Source organism: Molossus molossus, unplaced genomic scaffold, assembly GCF_014108415.1.
Source record: "Molossus molossus isolate mMolMol1 unplaced genomic scaffold, mMolMol1.p scaffold_m16_p_2, whole genome shotgun sequence".
In the NCBI taxonomy this organism is placed as follows: domain Eukaryota; kingdom Metazoa; phylum Chordata; class Mammalia; order Chiroptera; family Molossidae; genus Molossus; species Molossus molossus.
The window spans coordinates 34,083,083-34,095,509 of record NW_023425355.1 but is presented as its reverse complement, the minus strand read 5'-3'; positions in this window follow the sequence as shown (position 1 = coordinate 34,095,509).

Sequence of the window (12,427 nt, the reverse complement as noted above, 5' to 3'; positions counted from 1 at the left end):
ATCATCATTTACTGTTTGAAAAACACTGGCCTTAGACTATTGGTTTTCAAACTTGTGTGTGTTTACCAATGACTTAAGACATTTTTTACAAATGCAGATTTCCTTGGCTCACTTTAGGAACTGGTTCTATGGGTCTGTGGTGGTTCATATAGCATAATAAAGTGCTTGGTACAGTGCCCAGTGCACAAGTATTCAATAAACAGTAGTTTTCTTCTTGGAGAATAAATGCTTCTTATCTTTAAAGACAACATCACTTCTTCAAGGTTTGGCCTGCCCCTGGCAAGGTAGAATCTAATGCTAAGCACTGTATTCTCCAACGTTGAGGAGGTAGAAGGTAGGGGATGGGTCCTGGATCTGAGATAAATCTTCAAGCATTTGACTTCTTGGAGAATTTCATAAATACAGAAACTTAGGGCTTGAGGAACACAAAGATTAGAGAGGTTAAGATAGAACTAATTGACTGAGTCTAATATTCTTGTCCATTCTTACTAGCAGGTCAGATCTAGGGGCAGTTGAAACAGGAAGAGGGCTTCTTGTCTTGCCTATCCAAGAAGCAGGGGCTAAAGATTTTCTGGCTTTTGACAGCAAGGTTGGTTTTTGAGTAATGAAACTTGAGAGAACTAAAAGATAAAATACACCTAAAAGTTTCTGTGGGCTATAGCTATGAAAAAGGATATAGTTTAGCTAATTATTTTTAACACAGAGATAAACTGTTTTAAAACACTAGTTAAATAATGTATTAAACAAGCATTAAAGAAATTAAAGATGAGCCCGGCCAGTGTGCTCAGTGGTTGGTGTCGACCCATACACCAAGAGGTCGATGGTTGGATTCCCAGTCAGGGCACATGCCCAGGTGTGGGCCCAATCCCTAGTCGGGGGCATGCAGGAGGTGACCAATCGATGTTCTCTCTTATCAGTGTATCTATCTCTCTCTCACTCTCCCTTCCTCTCTCTCTAAAATCAGTAAAAATAAATAAATAAATAAAAAGAAAAAAATTAAAGATGAAAAATTTTCCTCAATTTGGCTACCAAAATATAATTGATATTTCTATTCTCTGATTTAATCTATACATACTCATAGTTTTACACAGTCTTCATTTTTGTTTATACAATTTTGTTTCTTTTATTTGATACAGTTCTGTGAATTTTTCTATGTTGATAGTCATATTTCTTGTTATTAATAACAGCCTAACATTTCATAGAGTGAGACGACCATAATTTACTGAGCCTAACTAAACCAACAACAGAAAATCTATTTCTAGTTATTCCATGTTGTCATTAACTCTTGAAGTCTTAGCTATTTAAAATCATTTATATAACTTTTTACCTTCCATGAAACTCAAGAGGAATCCTAATAGGAAGGCCAGGGATGTGGACATGAGTTGAGAGATTTTGCCCCCCTTGAATATATGGATTTGCCTCTGTAGGTATGCATGTGCTGGAGCAGCAGTGATCAACCATAATATTCATTATATATATGAGACTTAGGTTGAATGTATTTTTTAACTAATAAGCATAAACATTTTCAAAATGATTTCCTTTAAAAATATATGAATCAGCAGATTCAAGTGCCACAATAACACTCATGTTGATTAGCTTTCTTTATGAATATCTTTTCCAAAGACTATATGAGTGTGTATTCCCTTGTAATTTAAAAAATTTTTGGCCCTGGCCAGTTTGGCTTAGCAGTTATAGCGTCGGCCTGCGGTCCAGAGAGAGCCAGGTTCAGTTCCCGCTAAGGGCACGTACCTCAGTTGCAATTTGTCCCCGACCCTGGTTGGGTCGTGCATGTGGGAGGCAGCCACTCAATGTGTCCCTTTCACGTCGATGTTTCTCTCTCTCTCTCTCTGTCTCTTCCTCTCTTTCCCTCCCGCTCTATCTGAACAAAAAATGGAAAAATGTCCTTGGGTGAGGATTTAAAAAAAACATTGATACTCACCTCCTCCCACAACCACATCAAAATTACAATCAAATTACAGAACAACCAACATTAAGAACCACCTGAGATCTGGCTGAATGGAAGTCCTACAACTAGGAAATTAAAGAAGCCTCATCGAGGCTGATAGGAGGGGTGGAGATGCCGAATGGGCTTGTGCAACACCCATGTGTGGTGGATAAAAATTGGATGGGATATCTCTGCTGCAGAGGTCCCCCCTGAGGAATGAGGGGTCCCAGCCCCACAATAGGCCCCCCATCCCAGAGTTCTAGTGCCAGAAAAAGAAGTCCCCGTAACTTCTGGTTGTAAAAGCTACTGTGGATTAAGGCTGAGGGAAATGGAGGGTTTTTGGAGTCCCAGGCCTTCCTCTTAAAGGGTCCATGCACAGACTTACTCGGATTCACTCCCTCTGATTTCCAGTGCCTGGGGCAGCACTTTGAAAGATACTGGAGATATAGAAGGAGGAAATGAATTTTCCAGCATCAGGGTGAGAACTGAGAGCTGGCGGGGGGGGGGGGGGGGGGGGGACAGGCAGATTTTTCCCAGAGAGAAGTTCTGGCAGAGGCCATTGTTCCTTTGATGAGTTCTCCCCCACAGAGCTGGCAGGCTGGTGCCATATCTGAGTTTCCATCAACCTGGCTCATAGTGTTTGCCCCACCCTGGTGATTTCCCAAAGCCCCACTCCACACAACTTTTGGGCCCACTCAAGCTGTTTCCAGTGACTTTTCCATACAAATAGCCTGTCCTGTCTCAGGGTTCAGATTTTTCTAAAAGTCTCAAGCAGTATTTGGGCTCAGTGTGCACCATATCACTCACTAAATGGCTTCACGCCTGACACTAGAAGCAGCCAGCCTTGGTTCACAGCTTGACCTTGCCTGAGCACCTCCAAGCTCAGCACCAGTGGCAACCATATGTAGCTCATGCTGGGTGGCCCTGGGAAGAACACAGGCAGTGGATGATCTTATCCTGCACCTCCTGGGAGGCCCCAGAGTCTGCATCCAGTGGACAGCTTCAAACCATGTCAAAGGATTACCACCTAACCACTTCCACAAGTGATACAATCAAGGGACAGATTCAGCAGGCACCAGAGCGCTGCTGAAGTAAATCCTGCTCTGTAGGGTGGGCCCCTGCACAACTGATCCTCCATGGTGGGTGGAGGTCAGAGGTTGGTGGTTGCAGCTCATTGGCTTGGGGTTAAATCCCACCCATTGATGTGCCAAGAACAATCAAGGATAAATTACTAGAGGAGGGTGTATACAACCCATATGATGGAGGGGGCCCACTTCAAGGGCCCAGCTTTAGTGATTTGGGAGGGTGTTCCACTTGACCCTATAGAACACCTACTACATTAAGTCATTCTACCAAGCCTGAGAGATGTAGTAGCTCTACCTAATATGTAGAAACAAACACAGGGAGACTGCCAAAATAAGGAGACAAAGAAACATGTCCCAAATGAAAGAACAGAACAAAAATCCAGAAAAAGAACTAAACAAAATGGAGATAAGCAATCTAACAGATGTAGAGTTCAAAACACTGGATGAAAGGATGCTCAATGAACTTAGCGAGAACTTCAAGAACATAAGAAAGGACCAATCAGAAATGAAGGATACACTAACTGAAATGAAGAATAATTTACAGGGAATTAACAATAGAGTAGATGAAGCCAAGAATCAAATCAGTGATTTGGAATATAGGAAAGTAAAATGTGCCCAATCAGAAGAGCAAAAAAAAAGACACCTTCCCCAAATAAGGATAGTGTAAAGAATCTTTGGGACAACATCAAGCATACCAACATTTGCATCATGGGGTACCAGAAAGTGAAGAGAGAGAGCAAGGAATTGAAAATCAATTTAATGCATGGGTCGACGCTCACACCAGCCGGGCTTAAAAATCAATTTGAAAAAATAATGACAGAGAACTTTCTTAACTTGGTGAAGGAAATCGACATACAAATCGAGGAAGCACAGAGAATCTCAAACAAGATGAACCCAAAAAGGCCCACATCAAGATCCATCATAATTAAAATGCAAAAGGTTAAAGAAAAATAAAATCTTAAAAGGAGCAAGAGAAAATCAGTTACCTACAAGTGAGCTCTCATAATACTGTCAACTGATTTCTCAACAGAATCTTTGCAGAACAGAGGGAATTGGCAAGAGATATTGAAAGTGACGAAAAGCAAGGACTTACAACCAAGATTACTCTATCCTGCAAAACTGTCATTTAGAAGGAAAGACATATAAAGAGCTTCCTAGACAAGAAAAAGCTAAAAGGAGTTTATCACCACCAAACCAGTATTATATGAAACAGTAAAGGGTCTTCTTTAAGAATAATAATAAAAAAAGATAAAAAATATGAATAATAAAATGGCAATAAATACATATTATCAACAATTAAATCTAAAAAATAAAATAAACAAACAGAACAGAAACAAACTCATAGATACAGAGAACAGTTGCCAGATGGGAGGGGATTTGGGGGGGGGGGAATGTGTGAAAAAGGTGAAGGGAATTAAGAAGTAAAAATTGGTTGTTACAGAATAGTCATGGTGATTTAAAGTACAACATAGGAAATATAGTCAATAATATTCTAATAACTATGTATGGTATTAGATGGGTACAAGATTCATTGGGGTGATCACTTAGTAAGTTATGTAATATCCAATCATGGGGGTATGCACCTGAAACATAATAATATATGTCAATTGTAACTGACAAATAGAAATGATTTTAAGATGAAAATAAATAAATAAAAATATAGCTCTATAAAAAATATTATAAAGTCGCCAATTAGGTTGACTGGGAGAATAAAAGCTCAAATTGGCCTAGGTTAGCACATCTCCCTTTTCTTTTTTTTTCTTTTTCTTTTTTTTATCCTCACCGAGGACATCCTACCATTTTTTGTTCAGATAGAGTGGGAGGGGGAGAGAGAGAGAGAGAGAGAAACATTGACGTGAAAGGGACACATCGAGTGGCTGCCTCCCGCACAACAACCAGGGCCGGGGACAAACTGCAACCAAGGTACGTGCCCTTATCGGGAACTGAACCCGGGTCTCTCTGGACCGCAGGCTGACGCTCTACCCGCTGAGCCAAACTGGCCAGGGCCACAGCTCCTTTTTCAAAGCACATGTATTGTCTTACTTTCTGTCATAACATTTAACCAGTCTGTCTTTTTAATATTATAGAATACTTCAAACAGAAAAGTACAAAGACTATTTTCCACCATCTTAACATTTTGCCATATTTTTGTTAGGTATTGCTTTTTAAAGAACTAAAACGTAGCTAATTCTTTATATCACTTCCCAATCTCATTGCATTCCTCGCTCAGAGATTATTCTTCTGAAGTTGTTACATATTTTTTCTGTTTTTAAGGGCACTCAAATGTAAATGACCATAAACTGTAATATATTGTTTTGTATGTTCTTTAATATTAACATAACTGGTATACTGTACTTACTCTTCTGCAACTTGTTTTGGTCAATATTGTTTTTGATATTTATCCATATTGATAAATGTGGATTAAGTTTTTTTTCTGTGAAGTATTCCACCATATATCTATGCCACTTTATTTTTTCCAGGTTTATTGAGATATAATTGACATATAACATTGTGAGTTTAAGGTGTACAATGCAATGATTTAATACCTATCCACATTGTGAAACGATTACCACAATAAGGTTAGTTAACATATTCATCACATTTTTTGGTAGTGATAACATTTAAGATCTACTCTCTTAGCAACTTTCAAGTATATAATATAGTATTGTTAATTATAGGCATCTGCTGTACATTAGATTCCCAGAACTTACCTTATTTAGCTAATTGTATTATTTAAATATTATGTAGTTATATTATTATAAAATCAGCTATTGATGGTTTATTATGTAACAAATATTATGCTAGATTTATCTCATTCAATTCTCACCTCAAAGAGATGTTTGTACTCTTTGATCAATATCTTTCCATTCCTCCAGCCACTGGCAGCCACCATTCTACTCTTTGTTTCTATGATTTAGATTTTTTTAGTTTCCACATGAAAGCAAGAACATAGTTGTCTTCCTCTGACTTAGCATAATATCCTCAAAGTCCATTCATGTTGTTGTAAATGACAGGATTTCCTTTATTTTGATACATGAAAAATATTTCCACTATGCATATATGCTACATTTTCTTTATCCTGTCTTCTGTTGATGAACACTTAGGTTATTTCATGTCTTAGCAATAGTAAGTAATGCTGCAATGAATATGGGTTACAGATATTTCTTTGGGATAGTGATTTTATTTCAGGAACCTCCATACTATTTTCCATAGTGGCTTTTACTGATTTGCATTTTTATTAAACAGTGCACAAGGACTTCTTTTTCTCCACATCTTCACCAACACTTGTTATTTATTGTCTTTTGGAGAATAGCAATTTTAACAGACCTGAAGTAATATCTCTTTCTGGTTTTGATTTGCATTTCCCTGATGATTAGTGATATTGAGCATATTTTCTTGTGCCTGTTGGCCTTTGTATATCTTCTTTGGGAAAATGTCTATTCAGGTCCTCTGTCCATTTTTTAATTTGATTAGTTTTTTTGTTATTGAGTTCCTTATATTTTTTATGTTAACGCCTTATCAGATATTTAGTTTGTGAATATTTTCTCCCATTTTGTAGGTTGCTTTTTTATTTTGTTGACTGTTTCCTTTGCTATGTAGAAGAGTTTTGGTTTGATTTGGTCCCACTTGTTTATTGCTTCTAGTGTTATATCCTAAAAACTGTTGCCCAGACCAGTCGGGCAAGCAATGTATGCTTGTATAAAGCTTTTATGAATACCGTGCTTCAGAATTCTTCAGTTTTTTGTTTCCTCTACTTCTCCAACATTTTGAGAAAGATTCTTCTAAAGGTGGGTTTGCTTTTGAGGCTGTTTTTTTTTTTTGCATTTGAATGCTATTCTTTTTGTTTGTTTCTTTGACTAGTTCTCTAGTGTTTTCCTCTCATCTCTTCCTAATCTCCCCTCCACATAACCCTGTTCTCCACCCCTCTGCTCTCTTGGGTCCCTCTGCCCTCTTTCCATATAACCATGCCTTCTCTTTGGGACTCTGCCCTCCACATCCATTCTCTCTTGAGTCCCCCTCTCTCTCACACACATACCCTATTCTCTCTTGGATCCTTCTCAGCTCTTCCAAGATTCTCCTTTTTATTTTCTTATTTCTCCATATCCTTTCTTATACTTACTTTCTATGGGTTTTAATCCATTTATCTTCAGATACAGTGGGAGGGAGGGAGGGAGGGAGGGAGGGAGGGAGGGAGAGAGAGAGCGAGCGAGCAACATTGATATGAGAGGGACACATCAGTTGTTTGCCTCCCACATGACCCCAACCAGGGCCAGGGACTGAACTGCAACTGAGGTACATGTCCTTGACTGGAATTGAACCTGTGACTCTTTGGTCCATGTACCGATGCTCTACCACTGAGCCAAACCGGCCAGGGCTTTCTGTTTTGTTGTTGTTGTTTTAAATTGAAAAATTATTTTTTTATGATAGTTGACATTCAATATTATATTAAATTCAGGTATATAGAATACTGGTATAGACATTTATATGACTTATAAAATGATCCCCCATAAGGCTAGTACCCACCTTCACCATGCATAGATATTACAATATTGGTTATATTCCCTATGCTGTACTTTACATCCCCATGGCTATTTTGTAACTGCCAATTTGTACTTCTTAATCATTTCACCTTTTTAATCCAGTTCCCCTACCCCTCCAATTTGGCGACCAACTGTTTTTTATAATCTATGAGATTCTCCTCTCTTGAGTCCTTCTACTACTCACCCTTTCCTTTGGTCCCACCCCTAGTCTTTCCAATTTAGTAACTGCTAAAGATATTCACTGAGAATGAGACCTGTTTCATGACAATTTGCTGTCCTCTGCAATGTCATAATTCTAATATTTGGAAAGTTGATCTTAATTTGAGGATTTAAATTTTTGTTCTAGTTCTTAAAATAAGATTCTGACCTTATGGCTTTGACATGTTATAGTACAAAAAAAGGAGCAAGGCACTTAATGTGAAAGTTATACTGCTTAAAATATTTAATATGAACTCAAACTAATGTACCCCTTTCAGTAGCCCTATATTTCATTTTGACATAAAATAAAATGATCAACATTAGAAGTTTGATCCCTTCCCATTTCCTTAAAAGTAGCTGTGCTAATTTTACCTCTCTCTGTCAATATGTCTCTGGGGTCTCAAACATTTAGAATAAAACATTATTAATTCAGTTTCAATTTCCATAGCTGGCATTCATAACTATCAGTGCAAATAAGGATCCTATTGTAGTATAAGGCTTTCTTCTTTAGTAACATTTCTGGAAGGCTTTCTTGGTGGACTAAGGAGTTTGTTCAGTGAACTTGTACTTTTCCTTTGCTTCTCTGCCTCTTTCCTTAGTTGGATAATTAATGATATATTAAAGAACCATATGTGTTATCAGAAGTTGTTATTTATCAGAATGGTTTTATAACATGACTAATCACACTTCATTTTCAGACCAGATCAGTTAGTCATGATGTTCTTAAGGATGTGGAGGTAATTCATAGAACTTGATGGTTGTCAAGTAACTTGGAAGTTTAGGGAAAATGTTGCCTCTAAGGAAAAATAATTTATTTACTTCCAAGAAGGGAGAAAAAAATAATAAATTATATAGCTGAGTTTCTATGTAGTCACCACTTGACAGTCATTTCTCAAAGTAATGTAGGGGAATACAGTAGCATGAGTGATTCCTCCAAAATAATTTATACTGTGTGAGACAGAAGCCACTAAACATTTATGCTGAAATGGCTTAGAATAGGTATCCTGTATTGAATTTACCTTGTTTCTGCTTTTTGAGATGTAGATTCATGTTCCTAATGATATGTTGCTTAAGCAAATATTAAAATGGAGGTATTCTGTCTAATTCCTTCACTTAACTAGTTGCTTGACCTTGGGAATGTTATTTAGTGTCTCAGAGCCTCCATTTCTTCACCCATAAAATGGAGATCAAAATACATTTTTAATTTATTGAAGGTAAATAAGGGGTTTCAGATTTAGTAAGTGTTATCTTTTATCATTCTTCCTTTATATTATGTAAGATATTCAAGAATTTAAGTGGTAAAGTATTGTGTACTGAAATGACCTACCATCATTTATTGATTTTAGGTCAGATTTCCTACTACCCAGAACACTCCTTGGATTAATAAATGACGTTAAGTAGTACACAGATAATTTACATGCTGATAAATGAGATAGTTATGTAGTAATTTTTTTGAATTGTAATTTGAAATACATTTTATGTTCATTTTCTGAGCCAGCTAAGAGAGTGCTCCATAAATACCTCTTATTTGTTGATCCTCCACTGACAACAAGGAGAATGCCATCTTTATATTTTGGAAAGCTTTCCAAATTAAATTACACAAAGTAATATATGTGGAGGGCCCTTGGTAAACTTATTTACAATTGTTTTAGTTATTTACTTCAACTGTAACAATTTTAGCAGTGAAGAAACTGAGGCTCCAAAACATTTAAATGACTAGCACAGTCTGTTCACCAAAAGAAAAATGGTGAAGCAAAATTAATGACAGTGGCACTCATTGTTTTATTTCTATCCGGTTGTTTAGCTAATTCAGTAAGGCCCATTTAGATCGGACTTCCAGGCAGGTAACACCAATCTGCCCATTTATAGGAACTTTTTCAGTGAGCTCAGATTATTTCTTTGGGCATAGTGGGTTTTCTGCAGAAGCCCTTTACTGTCTAGTATTTCTTTCTTTGAACATATATGTTTGCATTAAGGCATCCAAATTACAACTATAAGCTGAGGCCAATATAAAAAGCTGTAGTTTGGTCAACTTTAAGCTTCTATAATCAGGCAGTGTGGATAAGGAGAGATCACTTTGAAGAGAAATAGAAGTTAGCTAGAGGAACTCAACAATAACTGAGACAGATATTCCTATTCATAGCCAGGTATAGGGAGTATTGATTTGGTTTCCATTTTTAACAAAGTAGTGCTATCTGTATATAGGGAAGTTAGAATGTGCTAAGGTCCCATTTATTGAAAAGGATGGGTAATTCTGATTAATTTCAGGCTTTGTTAGAAAAACATGAGTTTATCCCTATGTTAAAAGAAAGAGCTCAAGAGAAACTAATACAAATTAGAATATATAGCTTTAAAGCATGGGATAACTAAGGGGAATAGAGTAAATTTCATCAATCCAAATATACAGAAGAACATCAAAGATATAACATGGAAAACTAAATACACACAATAAAATAAAATAAGTCTTATTGTATCAAGTAGTCACTATAAATGTGAGTAAATTAAACTCACTCATTAAGAGAGGCTTAGATTAGATTTAAAATTTTTCAGCTTTGCTATGTACTATGTACTAAAACCATACATGAAATGACACAGAAAGGTGGAAAAGGGGATGGAAAACAATACACAAGGCAGATATCAACCAAAAAAAAAATTATGAACCAACATTAATATCTAACAAAATATGGTTTAAGGCAATTTAGTAAAAAAATGACATTTCACACTGATGAAAAGAAGGAAATCTACCAAGAGACTATCAACCATGAATTTTACCCCTAATCAAGATAGCTTCAAAATATATAAAGCCCAAAGCAATGGGATTATAAGGAGAAATTGACAATACCTGGTAATAATAAAACACTTTTTAAATACCTCTGTCATTAATGGTTAAGCAAATAGATTGTTTTTTAAAGTATAAGGATATGAAAAATTTAAGATCGAAATGAGATGAAAGGTAGAGAGTCTTTTCAAATTCTTAATGACAAAAATGCCTTTTTAGTCCAAAAGTGACCTTCTCGACTTTCTATGGTTAAAAAAAAATTTAAGCTTCGTGCTATATTTCACAGGGAGTTTCTTAAGTTACTTTAAAAAAAATAAAGAGTTCAGCAGGATACAAAATTAATGTCAAGAAATCGACAGCTTTCTTATACACCAATGATGAACTCACAGAAAGAGAAACTAAAAAAAAAAAGAAAAAATCCCATTTAACATTGTGGCAAAAAAATTAAGATACCTAGGAATAACTTAACCAAAGAAATAAAGAACCTATTCGCAGAAAACTACAGGTCATTGAAAAAAGAAATAGAGGAAATATAAAAAAGTGGAAGCACATACCTTGTTCATGGATTGGAAGAATTAACATCATTAAAATGTCCATACTACCCAAAGCAATCAATAGATTCAATGCAATCCCCATCAAAATACCAATGACATTCTTCATAGAACTAGAACAAATACTTCAGAAGTTTATATGGAACCAAAAAAAACCTCGAATAGCCACAGCAATCTTGAAAAAGAAGAACAAAGTTGGAGGGATCACATTACCGGATTTCAGGTTATACTACAAAGCCACTGTAATCAAAACAGCCTAATACTGGGCACAAGAACAGGCAGATAGATCAATGGAACAGAATAGAGAACCAAGAAATGGACCCACGACAATATGCTCAATTAATATTTGACAAAGGTGGCAAGAGCATACAATGGAATAAAGAGATCTTCTTTAATAAATGGTGTTGGGAAAACAGGACAGCTAAATGCAATAAAAATGCAACTAGACCATAAACTTACACCATACAGAAGAATAAACTCAAAATGAATAAAAGACTTAAATGTGACTCATGAATCCATAAAAATCCTAGAGGAAAATGTAGGCAACAAAATTTCAGACATCATACATAGCAGAATTTTCACTGATACATCACCTAAGGCAACAGAAACAAAGGAGAAAATGAACACATGGGACTAAATCAAACTCAAATGCTTCTTTACAGCAAAAAGAAACAACCACCAAAATGGAAAGGTAACCCACTGTATGGGAGAGCATAATTGCCAATGATACATCAGATAAGGGGTTAATATCCAAAATATATAGAGGGCTCATACAACTCAACAAAAGGAAGACAAAGAACCCAATTAAAAAATGGGCAGAGGAACTAAATAAGCACCTCTCCAAATAGGACATACAGATGGCTAAGAGACATATGAAGAAATGCTCAACATCACTAATCATCAGAGAGATGCAAATTAAAACAACAATGAGGTATCACCTCACACCTGTCAGAATGGCTGCCATCAACAAATCATCAAACAACAAGTGTTGGTGAGGGTGTGGAGAAAAGGGGACTCTACTCCACTGCTGGTGGAAATGCAGACTGGTGCAGCCACTATAGAAAACAATATGGTGTTACCTCAAAAAATTAAAAATTAAACTTTCATTTGACCCAGTGATCCCACTTCTAGGAATATACCCTAAGAAGCCTGAAACACCAATCAGAAAGAATATATGCACCCCCATGTCTGTTGCAGCACTATTGACAATAGCTAAGATCTGGAAACAAGAGCCCAAATGTCCATCAGTAGACGAATGGATAAAAGAGCTGTGGTACATATACACAATGGAGTATATGCAGCTGTAAGAACGTAAGATCTCTTATCCT